This window comes from Ornithodoros turicata, unplaced genomic scaffold (assembly GCF_037126465.1).
Source record: "Ornithodoros turicata isolate Travis unplaced genomic scaffold, ASM3712646v1 Chromosome13, whole genome shotgun sequence".
Lineage (NCBI taxonomy): Eukaryota > Metazoa > Arthropoda > Arachnida > Ixodida > Argasidae > Ornithodoros > Ornithodoros turicata.
The window spans coordinates 1,670,367-1,683,483 of record NW_026999307.1 but is presented as its reverse complement, the minus strand read 5'-3'; the positions used below and the strand labels follow the sequence as shown (position 1 = coordinate 1,683,483).

Here is a 13,117-nt window from a genome sequence, read left to right as displayed (position 1 = left end):
GTGTGTGGATGTGAGTGAGTATCAGTGAGTAACGGAGTGCATGTGAGTTAGCAAGAGGTCCAGTGGAAATGAGAGAGAGTATAGGTTAGCAAACGGAGTGACTGTGCATACAGAAAACAGTGCTAGTGAGCTAGCTAGCTAGCTTGAGTGAGTTTGATTTCTTTTTTTGCAATGTGAGTGAGCGTGAATGAGCACAAGCGAGTAGCAGACAAGAGTGTCAATCTCTCAAATAACATTTGTCTATGTCTGGGCCTTATGTTTCACTGATTTCTGCCCTGGGCAGTGCAAAGGCAAAAAAAAAAAGAAAACACTTAGTAACGTAGCATGGATGGGCTTTTGCACTGGCTTGGATCAGCTTTGGTGTGGCTTCTTTAGTCTGACCAGAATGGCTACACACCGCAACAAGTGTTCGTGGAGTGCAAAATTTAAGAAACTGAACTTGGTAACTTGATTGGTACGGCCATATTTTGTCATCGTGTGCTAACCCTTATTTAAATGTACCGAGAGCTGACAAAATGAGCAGGCCATGCTTTGGTCAAACTTACTGATGACTACACTCGCTTGTGCTCGCTCATACTCACTATCAGTGAATGAACTGAGTGCGAGTCTGTGAATGAAAACCAATGAATGAGCAAATTGTGGGTCAGGTGGAGTGAATGGGCATGAGTGCGTGAGCAAAAATTTCAGCCCAATGGAATGAGCGTGAGTCGACAAATGAAGTGTGTGCGGACTAGTAAGTTTGAGTGAGTCAGCGCAAAACTGATCAGGAATTGAATGGCCATGAGTAACTGAGTGAGAATGAGGACAGGCAGCGGTAAGTGGAGTCACCACGGAACTCGGGGAGCATGAGTGAACAGGCAGGGGGGACCTGATGGGTGTTGATGATGCAAATTTTGTATATGTGCCTGGGTATAAGATTTGCTACTTCCAACCTGCAGCCGCCTTTTGCAATTGTGCATTTTGTGTTGCGCAATGAAGTCGAAGTTATCCCGTGCTCGTGGCTGTCCGGGAATACATGCATGTGGCCAAACTTACCAAGCCACAAAGTCGGAAAGCTCATAAGAAAAGGATGTCCTCCTGGAAGTTCCTGCAAAGAACTTGAGGTGGAAGTGAAAGGAATCTTCAGTAAGTGTTTCAAACCTACTATGAGAAGGAAAGCAGCTACCAACTTCCTTTCTTTCAGAATGTTACGAGGATGCCAGAAAGATGCTTCCCGTTTCCGAATACAGTTGGACCTCGTTTTTTGAACCCTCGATATACGAATTCCCTCAACTTACGAACGGCACCACAGGGAACCAAACTTTTTCCGTGTATTTTGATCTCGTTTTACGAACCCTCGATATCCGAACTATGAACGGATTATTAGGGAACGGACCCAAAGTAGCCAAGCCATTCTGACCTCGATATACGAACAGGCGTTATGAACGTACAGAGGACAGGCCAATGGACCGGAGGATAATGAAAGTTCCTCAGTACATGCTGTCAAGGTCCAACATACAATGTCCCAACGCCACCACGTTCCACAAACATGATTCACCATTTCCTGAAAGTATAATTCCGGCGTTTACAGCCGAACGGTTGTGAGTTTGGACCAGGTCTCCGAGATGGAAACATCTTGCCGTTCCAAGAGAAGGCGTTCCGTCCTGACAGCCGGGGATTAGGGTGATATTTGCCGTTGGAAGCAGTCTCATCCGCGCGCGATACGGTACTTTGAGGACCGGGTGGATGAGTCAAGTGTCAGACTTCTGTCATCTCTTCTAAACAGGATAGACCCTGCAGAAAGTATGGTGCAAAGCACAATTACGCAGTATTTTCAAAACTAAAACTTATTCAAATCAATTTCCCGTGGTTTGGTGAGGTATTTGTGCACTGCACACCTCGGACATCGATTTACGAATACCTCGATTTACGAACGATTTTCTGAGAAACGAAGGGTGTTCGTAAAGCGAGGTTTGACTGTATACCTCTGACCTCGTGGATGAACTACCCCCAAAGAGGATCCGACGTCCCAAGGTGTTCGAAAGTTCTTCAGATGACGACTTTTTTGCGGTTCCTCCAAGCTTTGCAGCAAGGGGTACATTCAAATAGTAAAACATATTTAGTTGAGTGATTAATCTCTTCATGTCCGTTTGCCATTTGTATTTGGTACTGACAGATGGAACTCTCATTTTACAGAAAAGTTGCTTTCCAAACGCACACCAGCGCATGCTGTTACCTTGGGTGGTATGACATATTTAATGCGTAGAAAACATCAATGTAATATATTTGGTTTCGTTCCAACTAGACTCCGAACCTTCTACCCTTGTTGATCACAGGGATTCATCTATGACAGGGACACGTAAGTGAATTTAATTTTCCATTATTAGCATGTCATCCATTTTCCAGAGTTTTAGGTGAAGCATTTTGAATATGTGAAAGCTGCATTTTTCAGATCGTGAGCACTGTCCAGGTAAATATGCTTAAATCTTTCTGTATCTTTTTGTATGTATGTATTTATATTTGTTAAGTTATGGCGTATGAGGTTATGCACTGCTATAAATAAGTGTTGTCTAGCTTGGGTTGTTGTATAGCCCTTGGTGTCACTGCTTGCTACTGGACATTCGATGTTGTTGTGCCATTAAACATGAAACATGATCCTATCACTGCTTGCTACTGCAGGTCCAGCGGACTTTGAAGAATATTCGGAACTAGAGGGAAGTATGTGTGCTTCTTTCTTTGTGTTTCATGTAACCATGCACTGACATCGTCTTCTTGCACACCAGAAGCTTCGTTCAGAACTGGTAAGTCCTCTACCCCATTTTTCACTTGTATTATGTGGTATTGTTTATGTGCTATGCTATGCTATTTAGGTTGTGCAGGCGATTCACCACCAATCACTTGTAACCAACGAAGTAGCCAGGTTCCACAACGACAGCTACATACCGTTAATCATACAAAACTGATCAGAGAATTCATTTTGTTCTTGCATCAAGTATGTGGCTCTCACGTTAGTTGTGTGAACTGTTTTGTTCAATGGTACAAAAAAGAAAATTTTCACCCTGCACGACTGTTCTCAAATGTTTTATGTGTTTTGTGTTCAAAAAGGTGCCATCCTGTAATTTTGCAAAGGTAAAAATATAGACCTGAAACTGGGAAGACAAAAAAAAAAAGGCATGACCAACATCTCTGTTGAGACGTTGATAATTGAGATATGTCTTTTTGTGTACCTAGTCTTGGCTATAGACCAGTGCCATCAGCTTGCTTTTTGAGTTCGCTTATTTTAAAGATATAACATTCTCATGCATTTTGTATGTTTCAGCTCGAGTGTATTGTGGTCTTTACATATCACAGAACCAGCACATAGTGGAGCAAGAACTTTATCGGCAGCCAGTACAACTACTCGTTCACAAACGCAGGCAATGCCAGACTGCGGTGAGTGTCTGAATTGCTCATTCAATTCTGCCCTAAATTTGCATTGAAATTTGTATTGAATTTGCGCTTACAGAGTTCCAAAGACAGGTCCGCAAGAGCCTCAACATACTCCGTATGGCCATGCAGCAACATGGTGAACTCCTATCAAGCCTAGTTCCCCAGCAATCTAGTCTCGTTGAGGCTCCGTTGCTCCTGTCAGAGCCACTTGACTCTGTAGAGGATGTTGACAACTTCGAACGGCAACTCACACCTGACCGTCAAAAACGGTTGGTAGGTATATGGCAGCCATTAGCAACCGTGTGACCACCTTATGTTAATGTGTACAGTAACGAAAGTTGCTTCCAGCAACTTCCACACCATTTTTACAGTTCTTGTGGCAGCATTATTGTTCTTACGCTGAGACAATGACTGTGCTGATTGCTACACTACTTGCAGGTGACGGAGCTAATGTTGCTGGGAGGAAGCTCCCTGAAATGTGCAGTCAAAAGGATTCTATCCCACATGTTCACAGACAAACTTGCACAGCTTTACAGCTGGGAAGGAAGAAAATGAAAATTTAAATTTGTGGACCTTACATTGCCAGGTCTAATCTTGCGTATGTATGATTTATTCATTGTACAAAATTTAAACAATTCCTTCAAACTGTTTATTTGTAGCATATATGCACCATAAATAGATGCTGCATTGTGTGGGTGATCATTTCTTTTCCCTTATTCCTGGCAGGTGCCCTTCACGCACAGAAAAAGTTTTCGAAAGTAACAGAGTTCGAGGTGCAGGTAGTTGCCAAGGAATGGCTGAGGCATGCTGGTGACAGGTGTAGAAGAGCCAAAAGCATAGAGTCTGGTAAGGATGCACACAATCATAAGTGTTTGCTGCTTTCTTAGATGTTAGATTGGACGAGTACAGTTGAGCTTCTATGTAACTAACGTCTGTATAATGAAATTTTGTATTTAGCAAAACAGTGTTTGCTGCATTTCCGTGTCCTCATAGTCACCAATGCAGTTCTGTGCTCCATGGGAAGAAGCTTCTTTTTTATGACTCATATGTTGTAGACCCAGAGCCTGTCTGTTTTTCTGAAATCCTGAAAAAAGAAAACCACATGCATGGGGAACATCTGATGTGTAATTGTGTTTTTATCAGTTCCTTGAGTAGTGCTAGGACCAATCTTCTACCCTGCACCATAGCCCAAATTTGTGCCCCTTGTGTGATCCACATGGTAGTTCCGACTGAATGTTTTCTAATTTCGTTGCTTTCCTTCCAGCAGTTGCGTAAACTGCCCCAGGAGGCTACTGCGTGGGCTGCCCCAGGAATCTACTGCATGAACTTTCCCAGGAACAAACTGTTAGCCACACCACAGAGGCGGGGTGCCCTACTGTTCTGAGACAAGGTGGAGAAAATCACCAAAGAATAAGTGGATGTGTGGCGCCCTAAGAACAGTGAACAAGCAGAGGTCTTAAAAAAAAAACAGCTGAATGTTGTTTTCAACGGTTCAGTACATTCAGTGGTATGTTTCTTGTTTTGACCAGTTACATATGGCTAATTAGTACTCATTGTGTGTTTTGAATGATATTGGCCTGAATGCCTTGTCAGTTGAAAAGTTGCAGCTCACTTACAGACACCACTAAGGTGACTCCAATTCGGCCAACTTGTCTGTATTTGATTTTTTTTTTCAAAAAGCTTTTGAATGAACACTGATTAGAAGTGTATAACTCTCCCCTTATAATTTACAACTGCAAAATAATTCTGTTGCGTGAAAAAAGCAATATGTGCCACATAACTGCCAATGCATGATCTGCTTGTGGACTTTTACTGCAGTGTTTATTCTAGCAAAGGATACCTTTGAATGTGTTAATAAGATGGTCGACCTTTCTATTTTTTTTTCTTTCAAACATATATTAAAGCATTGTCCCTAGGAGGCAAATAGGCGCTGGAAGTAGTTGAAAATAATTGGTCGTTATTTTTGAATGAATTGTCATTCAGATGTGGGCATTTCGACCATTGCGCTTCCTACGCAGTTTGACTCCACATATCTTCATAACTATTTGACATATTCAGTTGCATTTTTTTCCACGTAATGTCAGCTTGATCTTCGATATCCTTGCGCCAGAAAACTCCAAACTCCACGTCATGTCTGGGGTGGGTAGCATTGCATCATAATTTCTGAAGATCCTAAGGTTTGCATGTGAGGAGATAAATCACAAATTTGCCTCATTTGTAAAATATGGTATATTTTGGGAACTTCACTTCTCGTCCCCCAGTTGCGATACCCGAAAGTAATCTACATCATTGTACAAGAGAGAAACTGATGTTCTGAGGCTGGAACAACATAGAAGGGACAGATACAAACAAAGCCTCAAATTGCCTAAGAAATCAACGATGAAAGATGAACGATGTTTCTCTCTTGTTCAACAGGTGCCGCTTGCGTCGATTTTCCGTCGTATGAATGTGTGTATGAGTGAGCAAAAATGTAAGAGTGAAAGGAGGGTGAGTGAGAGTGAGTGGCTGGTTTGTCGTCCGTTCAGATGACGCACCCCGAAAGTCACTGGAGATGCGTGTTAGCTTAGCTCAATTGGTAGAACCCTGGACCGGTAATCCAGAATATGTGGGTTCGATCCCTACAGCTGGCTAACCTTTTCAGTGACTTTCATCTTACATCATTGTGTTCGTCTGGCAATGCCCTTTCTTCTCGTAGCGAGTACATCGTATTGTGAATTAGGGCAACGCCCTCGACAGTCTTTTTTTTTAGGGGTGCCTACGGAAAATGCGTAAATTCGACAGCGCGCACCCCGTATATACCCACTCGTGACATCGTTCATTTTACTCACAAACGTTCATGACGACTCAAAACAGCACATAAAAAAAATTTTGCTTCAGAGATGGTCGAATTTACGTTGTGAACGACGTTGAGTCACGAACGTAACTTTGACCATCTCTGAAGCAGATTTTTTTTTATGTGTGTTTTGAGTCGTCATTAAGAACGTTCGTGAGTAAAATGAACGACGTCACGAGGGATGCGCGCTGTCAAATTTACCCATTTTCTGTAGACACCCCTTACAAAGACTGTTGGGGGCGTTGGCCTAATTCACAATACGATGTACTCGCTACGAGAAGAAAGGGCATTTGCAGACGAAGACAATTATGTAGATTACTTTCGTGTATCGCAACTGGGGGACGAGAAGTGAGGTTCCCAAAATGAACCATATTTTACAAATGATGCAAATTTGTGATTTTTTATCTCCTCAAATGCAAACCTTAGGAACTTCAGAACTAAGGATGCAATGCTACCGACCCCAAACAATACGTGGAAAAAAACTCAGCTGAATGTCTAATAGTTAAGATATGTGGCATCAAACTGCGTAGGAAGCACAATGGTCGAAATGCCCACATCTGAATGATAATTCATTAAAAAATAACCACCAGTTATTTTCAACTACTTTCAGCGTCAATATGCCTCCTAGGGACAAGGCATTAATATATGTTTGAAAGAAAAAAATGGGGAGGTCAACCGGACCACTCAGCCTGATCCAGCATGAAATCATTTTTTTCTTTCTTGAAATAGACAGACTGGTCCATTTTTCTTGCTCAAATAGGCAGTACTATACATACTGTGCACAGTTTAAACTCAGCTTAAGTAAGCTGACTTTTTTTCACCTACTTTGTACGTTTCTCAGTGTGTTATCATAGTCTCACATCAGTGTAAAACCTTCAATGCTTTGATGTAAAATTTAGCCAGCATAGCCTTGCTCAGCTCTGCTGTAGTAGGGCAATTTTATGGTTCACATTACTTTTTCACGCGAATTTTATACAAGAACGGCACTTTCAAGCCAAACTGTGTCTAACAACAGAGTCTAACTTCAGTGTAAAAGGCGGACAGTTCTAAATATTTTTGTTTTTATGCAAGATTTAGCCTGCTTACCCTTGTTCAGCGCCGTGGCGTGTAAAAAGGTAATTTTATGGTTAATTATTTTTACGTGAATTTTATGCACGAATTGCATTTCCATGCCAAACTGTACGACTAGTCTAAGTGCAAGCTTACTTGTTCTGTAAAACTTTTGTATTTTGTACAACTATGTTTTTGTACAACTTTGTATTTTATGTAAGAATGGGACCGCCAACCGAATTTGTACGAGAAAGACACTAGTATAAGAACACTAGTACCAAAGGCACTACCAAGCCAGGTTGTGATACATATATCTCAAGTGAAACTATGCTCAAGTATCTGTTACAAATAAATGTTTTGACATGTAATCTGACATCATTTAATGGTTCTGGATGAACTGGGATAAATTGCAAACGAAAAAATACAAAAGAGTATAACATTTAATACGGATGTGCATGGAAATGTACACGTCCCATTAATATCCAGAAGTCTGGGAAGTGACATTTACTGGACGTCTACTGGATGTACAATGGCTACTGAAAGCATAGTCCCCTCAACGTACAAAAGACGTCAACGGGCTCTGTACGAAAGTCCATGGGACGTCCAAATCTCCACAACAAGATATTGCCGAGACGTCTCCGGGACGTATATTGTTTACTGGGAAAGTGGAAGGGCGTGTTGCATGTTGATGCTTTCAAGTATGTTTCTCAATGGCACAACCAGATGTATACCACACAGCAATGCAAGGAATGTTGGAGCACAAACAATTGTCCTGCTGTCGTTGGGACATTTGATAGGCATCTCCAGGACGTCACTGGTAAGCCACATCACTTAGCTCTCTATTTAGGCTAGAAATTTCTGCACAATATGCAACCAAATGTCCTCCCACTGTGCCACCTGATTTGTCATAGCTAGGGATCACAGTGTGCCGTCTGCCATGGGAAAATGCAAAAAAAAAAAAAGAAAAAGCAAAGCCATACAATTTGGTCACGGAAGGACATATTTTTTATTCCAATGGGGTGGTGATAGGCTTTGACGCTAAGAAGCGTAAATTTTCCTTCTTCTTTGCGGTGTAGAGTGTGCTACAGTGTGTCTTGTGAGCAATCAGCTCCATATAGAGACATTTTTGCACTTTTCTTCTGTAAGGCACAGTGATGAAACAATGTGATGATTTGACAGACATTGTCAGAAATGAGCATGGTTTCTCGATACTGGAATTGACTACTACGTCTCACAACATGACTGGCGCTTGTGTTCAAGGATATCACACTCACCCCACCCCCTAACCAGGGGCAGATTTAAGAAGGGCGGGGGGGAGGGGCTGTGTTCCTTATGTAGAAACCCTATCTCCTGAGTGATGCTTTGCCGCAAAGCACGAAATTTCCTTAAGACCGCCCCCCCATGACAGACCCTTATATCCGCCCCTGCCCCCAACCTGCTCGCGCAAGAGAGGACAGGCTGCCGGAAAGACTAAAACAGAGGACTTGAGACTTGAGAGCAGCCACATGTGGCAGCTTTTGAAATTTATAATCAAGAAACTGTGGGCCTCGATAGGCTTCAGGTAAGTAGAATGCAGAAGCAGTGTCATTAGGCAGAATCCAATTACTGTTATTACTATACATTACAAACTTGTAGGGCATGGTGATAAACAGCCATCACAAACATTTCCAGCAAACAAGGCTCCACTTTATCTGTACATTTCTTTGCAGGTGGTGTGGTTGTTTCACATAACATTGGACCGCGTGCTCAGCGTGGTGATGTCATACTCTTTTGTGTTGAATGTTTTTCAGCAGACGAAAAAGAAAAGTATTCGTGTGGCGTACATTACTAGAAATAGTTGCGATTGATGTTTCTCAATGCGCTCTGCAACTTCGCGTTTACACTATGGTTCTGAGGTTAATTATTCAAATGTCTGTAAATGGATTGTCCTGTCCAATTAACAGCAATACAAAACCCTTAGTGCATGTTTGCTGGGACACACTGTATAATAGAGTATTAGCACAGTCTAGCTGAAGAAACAAAGGGAACAAACATGATACAACAACACATAAATAGATAGAACAGACGAATACACAAAACAACACACGAATAGATACAACAACCCAGAAAGGAAAGCCGAAGAAGACTGCACAGATCAGCACAATACTTACATCAGGAATATTCCAGAAAAAAGAGACACAAAAAATGGGCCACAACAGTACATTTCTAAATGCAAAATACTGAGAGGAAATAGGCTTTTCAACAGTAGAAAAGCTAATCTGGTAGTAATTATGCTTGCTCATTCCAGGTTGGCAATGAAGTTCTCGCCTCGCTGCCATCACATTGTGGTGATGACAACGACGACATCCAGCCGTGCCATCTATCGCGCGCCCCCTTTCCTTGTTTCGGCCCGCGCTTCTCGGCTCTCTGGCCGTGAGTCCACCGGCAGCACCCTGCCAGAATAAACACTCTTCTCTTCTGGTCTCTGGTTGTCCTGTCCTACAGTTGGTGACCCGTGCGGGTTCGTGTTATACCCAAAGTGGCTAAGAGGTCCTGGAAAAGGCGCGACTCAAACTGACGACCGCGGTCAGTAGTGATGGTCGTAGGCACGCCAAACCGCGATATCCATCCGGTAACGAAGGCTTGGGCGACGACAGATGCAGTGATCTGTGGGATGGGGAACGCCTCGGGCAAACGCGTATAGCGATCGACGCAAGTTAGCAAGTAGGTTGCTCCGTCAGATGGTGGAAGGGGGCCGACGAGATCGATATGTACGTGATCGAAGCGTGAAGATGGCAGGGGAATGGAGGCAGTCGGCGTTACTGTGTGTCGGTGTATTTTGGTCCGCTGGCAATGGATACAGGACCGCGTCCAGGCCCGGATTTCAGCGTTCATCTTGGGCCAGACAAAGCGCGTGGTAATCAGCTTCTGAGTGGCCCGCACGCCGGGATGGGAGAGTCCGTGTAGGGCGTCGAAGATGGGACGACGGAAAGTGCTCGGCACGAGAGGCCGAGGTGAGCCAGTGGAAACGTCGCAGAGGAGGCGGACGTTGCAAAAAGGAACGGAACGCTCTTCGAAGTGGAGGGAGGACGTTGAGAACAGGTCTGCGAGCTCTTGAGTGTCCTGCTGAACGGCCATGGCAGAGAAATCTATTCGGAGGAGTCCAGGGACGTGGAGTTCGTTGAGACGCGCACGAGAGAGAGCATCTGCGACAACGTTGTCCCGTCCTGGAAGATGACGAATATCCGTGGTGAATTCGGATATAAACGCGAGTTGCCGGAGCTCGCGGGGAGAGTAAGATGTGCCGGTTGTTGACAGGGCGAAGGTCAGCGGCTTGTGGTCGGTAAGCACGAAGAAGCAGCGGCCTTCCAGGAAGTACCGGAACTGCTTGATTGCAAGGTAGATGCCCAGGAGTTCTCTGCCAAATGTGCTGTACCGAGCTTCTCGAGGTGACAATGGCTTTGAGAAGAACTCGAGCGGCGCCCAATCGCCTTGAACATGATACACTGCAAGGTACGATATACAGAGAGAGGAAGAGAAATCAGCCACCCTTGCCACATATGGCTGCAGACATCAAACTCAGTGGCCATTTCAGCCGCGCAGTCAATGGAAGAAGATTCTTCCTTTTTTACAATCATGTGTTAATATTACATGCTTAACTATAATGCCCATTAAAGTATGAAACCCCATAATTTTAGAAATACAATGTTTTGCAGATGGTGACGCTCAAGGACTTAGCACATGTTTACCTCGTAGTTGAAATAATTGCTGCCGCTCTTTGGTGGGGCCTGGATTTGAACGTGCTTGCCATCCACAGCACCCAGACAATTCGGGAAGTTCCACCGTGCATGAAACCTTTGAGCAATGTCCAGCCATTACTGCTTTCATGGTATCTGAAAATAAGTTACACACTTTCCTCAATTGAAGGGCACCGGATTGAGTGGCAACCCTGCACAACAGCTACTCATTAAAACCAGATGCCTCTAACCATTAAAATTATATTCAGAAGGACAACAGTAAGATTTATTAATGGGCTTTTCTCACTCCAGTATTCAACGGTAGAACTTCACAAATACTCTTTCTAATCTACCCCTCCCTCCCCAAGAACGTGAATTGTACTCACTGGAAGGTACAGTGGCCTCAAGCGTTTCCAAAGAACCCCACATGTGTGGTGGATTATACGCCTGCACGTTTCGGGTGACACCCTGAACTGCGACTTCTTTGATGGCGTTTCCCGAAGAAAGATACCTGTATTCGAACGTAAGTCTTGTGTTCATGTGTGAATAACATAAGATATGCTTGCCCCTGAGAGTGATGGCAAGTCTCTGCTGTGAAGATATTGGCTCGCGACAGACGTATGCCTTTGTGAGGTCCTTGCGCACAATATGATGCAGCTCGTCAAACCTACTTGGTGGCATTCGGTAGTACTTGAAGAAAAAAGGAGGGTCACCCCTCATCAGCTGCATTTGAAAGACCAATAATATAAAATGTTACCAAAAAACTATCACCCGTCCAACTTATTTCCATACAATAGTATACGACTGCTTGTGAACTATAACAATTATGTCTGGAACGCACTGAACTTGCTTACTGCAGTGTGGAACTCTCCTTCAGATCTCCTCGTCAAGGGGACGTATTCAGAACCTCCGCTTCTTTCTTTCTTGCTCTTTCTTTTTCTGAAGCAGTAGTTTCTTCTTCAAAAGAAGAAGCGAGCGGTAGGTAGCACCCATGACCCCTATCCAGCGAAGGTCGCTGCCGACGACATGTGTTTACGCTGTCCTTCACTGTTTCAACAACCACGGATAGCAATATAGGAAACAACACGAAGACTGAAAAGCAAAATGTCGTTGGCTGATAAAGCTTACTGCATCACGAGAAAGACGATAACAGACGACCACTGCCACCGCTGGATAGTGTTTGGGAGCGAGCGCATTCTGCGGTAGAACGTAAGGCGTGCTTTACCGAGAAAATCCTTTTCCCTAAGCGGTACAGAATATGCTTCTCGGTACCTTACTACATACCGTTTTTTTTTTGGAAGTTGATGCATTTAGTTGCAAACTTTGTGATATTAAGCGTATTTTTTCGATGAACTAATGTAACTAAGCTTCAGTTTGTGCTCTGGCGACAGTAACATCAGAGCAAGACTTCCCGACGCCGTCCGCTAGTTTTTCGCCACATGGAGGTGGTGTCGGCGAACTGGCGGCGGAACGCACGTGACAGTCTGCCGCGCGAACTTCGTTGCAAAAATTCGCTCCATGGAGGTTGCCCTTCTTACGGCCTGGCAGACAACATGTAGTCCGTGGTTGTAATTTGAATAATTAACTAAAAGCAATTCACTAATTTTTTTAATTACGGCCTCTCTCGAAAGGCTGAAGTAGCAGAATTGTTGGTAACCCTCTTTTATGCCCATTCCATTTCCTACAAATCTCACAGCGGTCACACGCTTATAATTTAACTGCCAAATTAACTGAACGCGTAGGAGAAGTGGCTGTGAAAAAACGCGATGTTATACTCACCCTCTATGTCACACACCATCTGGAGCACGTGCACAGTGGTGCTGCAATATCTGCTGTTGGTGTCAGTGGCAGCAATAAGAGGATTGTTTGCCCAACAGCAGACGGGCGTGCTAGTAGACCTCGCTATGCGCTCCTCCAGTTTCCACATCATTTTTGAGAAATTTGGGAGATCAATAATTCCAGGGACGTAACTGTGAGAAAGATTCAGTCCACTTAGAAAGTAGAGCAATGCAGCGTAAAAACGTTCCCTGCCCCACTAGTAACAGCCAAAAAAGAGCAAGCAGCACCGTTTTGAGGTCCACAAAGTGCCAGGCGCTCTCATTTCTATCAG

General features: G+C 43.8%; 1 protein-coding gene and 1 long non-coding RNA gene across 2 annotated transcripts in view; one reads left to right on the top strand and one right to left on the bottom strand.

Annotated features, from left to right (window-relative positions):
* LOC135372173 (zinc finger protein 551-like) overlaps positions 1-13,117 on the bottom strand; it is a 114,210-nt gene that overhangs the window by 85,577 nt on the left and 15,516 nt on the right. The gene's annotated exons all lie outside the window — the stretch shown is intronic.
* LOC135372196 (uncharacterized) lies at positions 2,209-2,689 on the top strand. The gene is made up of 4 exons (XR_010415870.1): positions 2,209-2,223; positions 2,285-2,338; positions 2,432-2,449; positions 2,659-2,689. It is a non-coding gene; the product is annotated as an uncharacterized LOC135372196 (long non-coding RNA).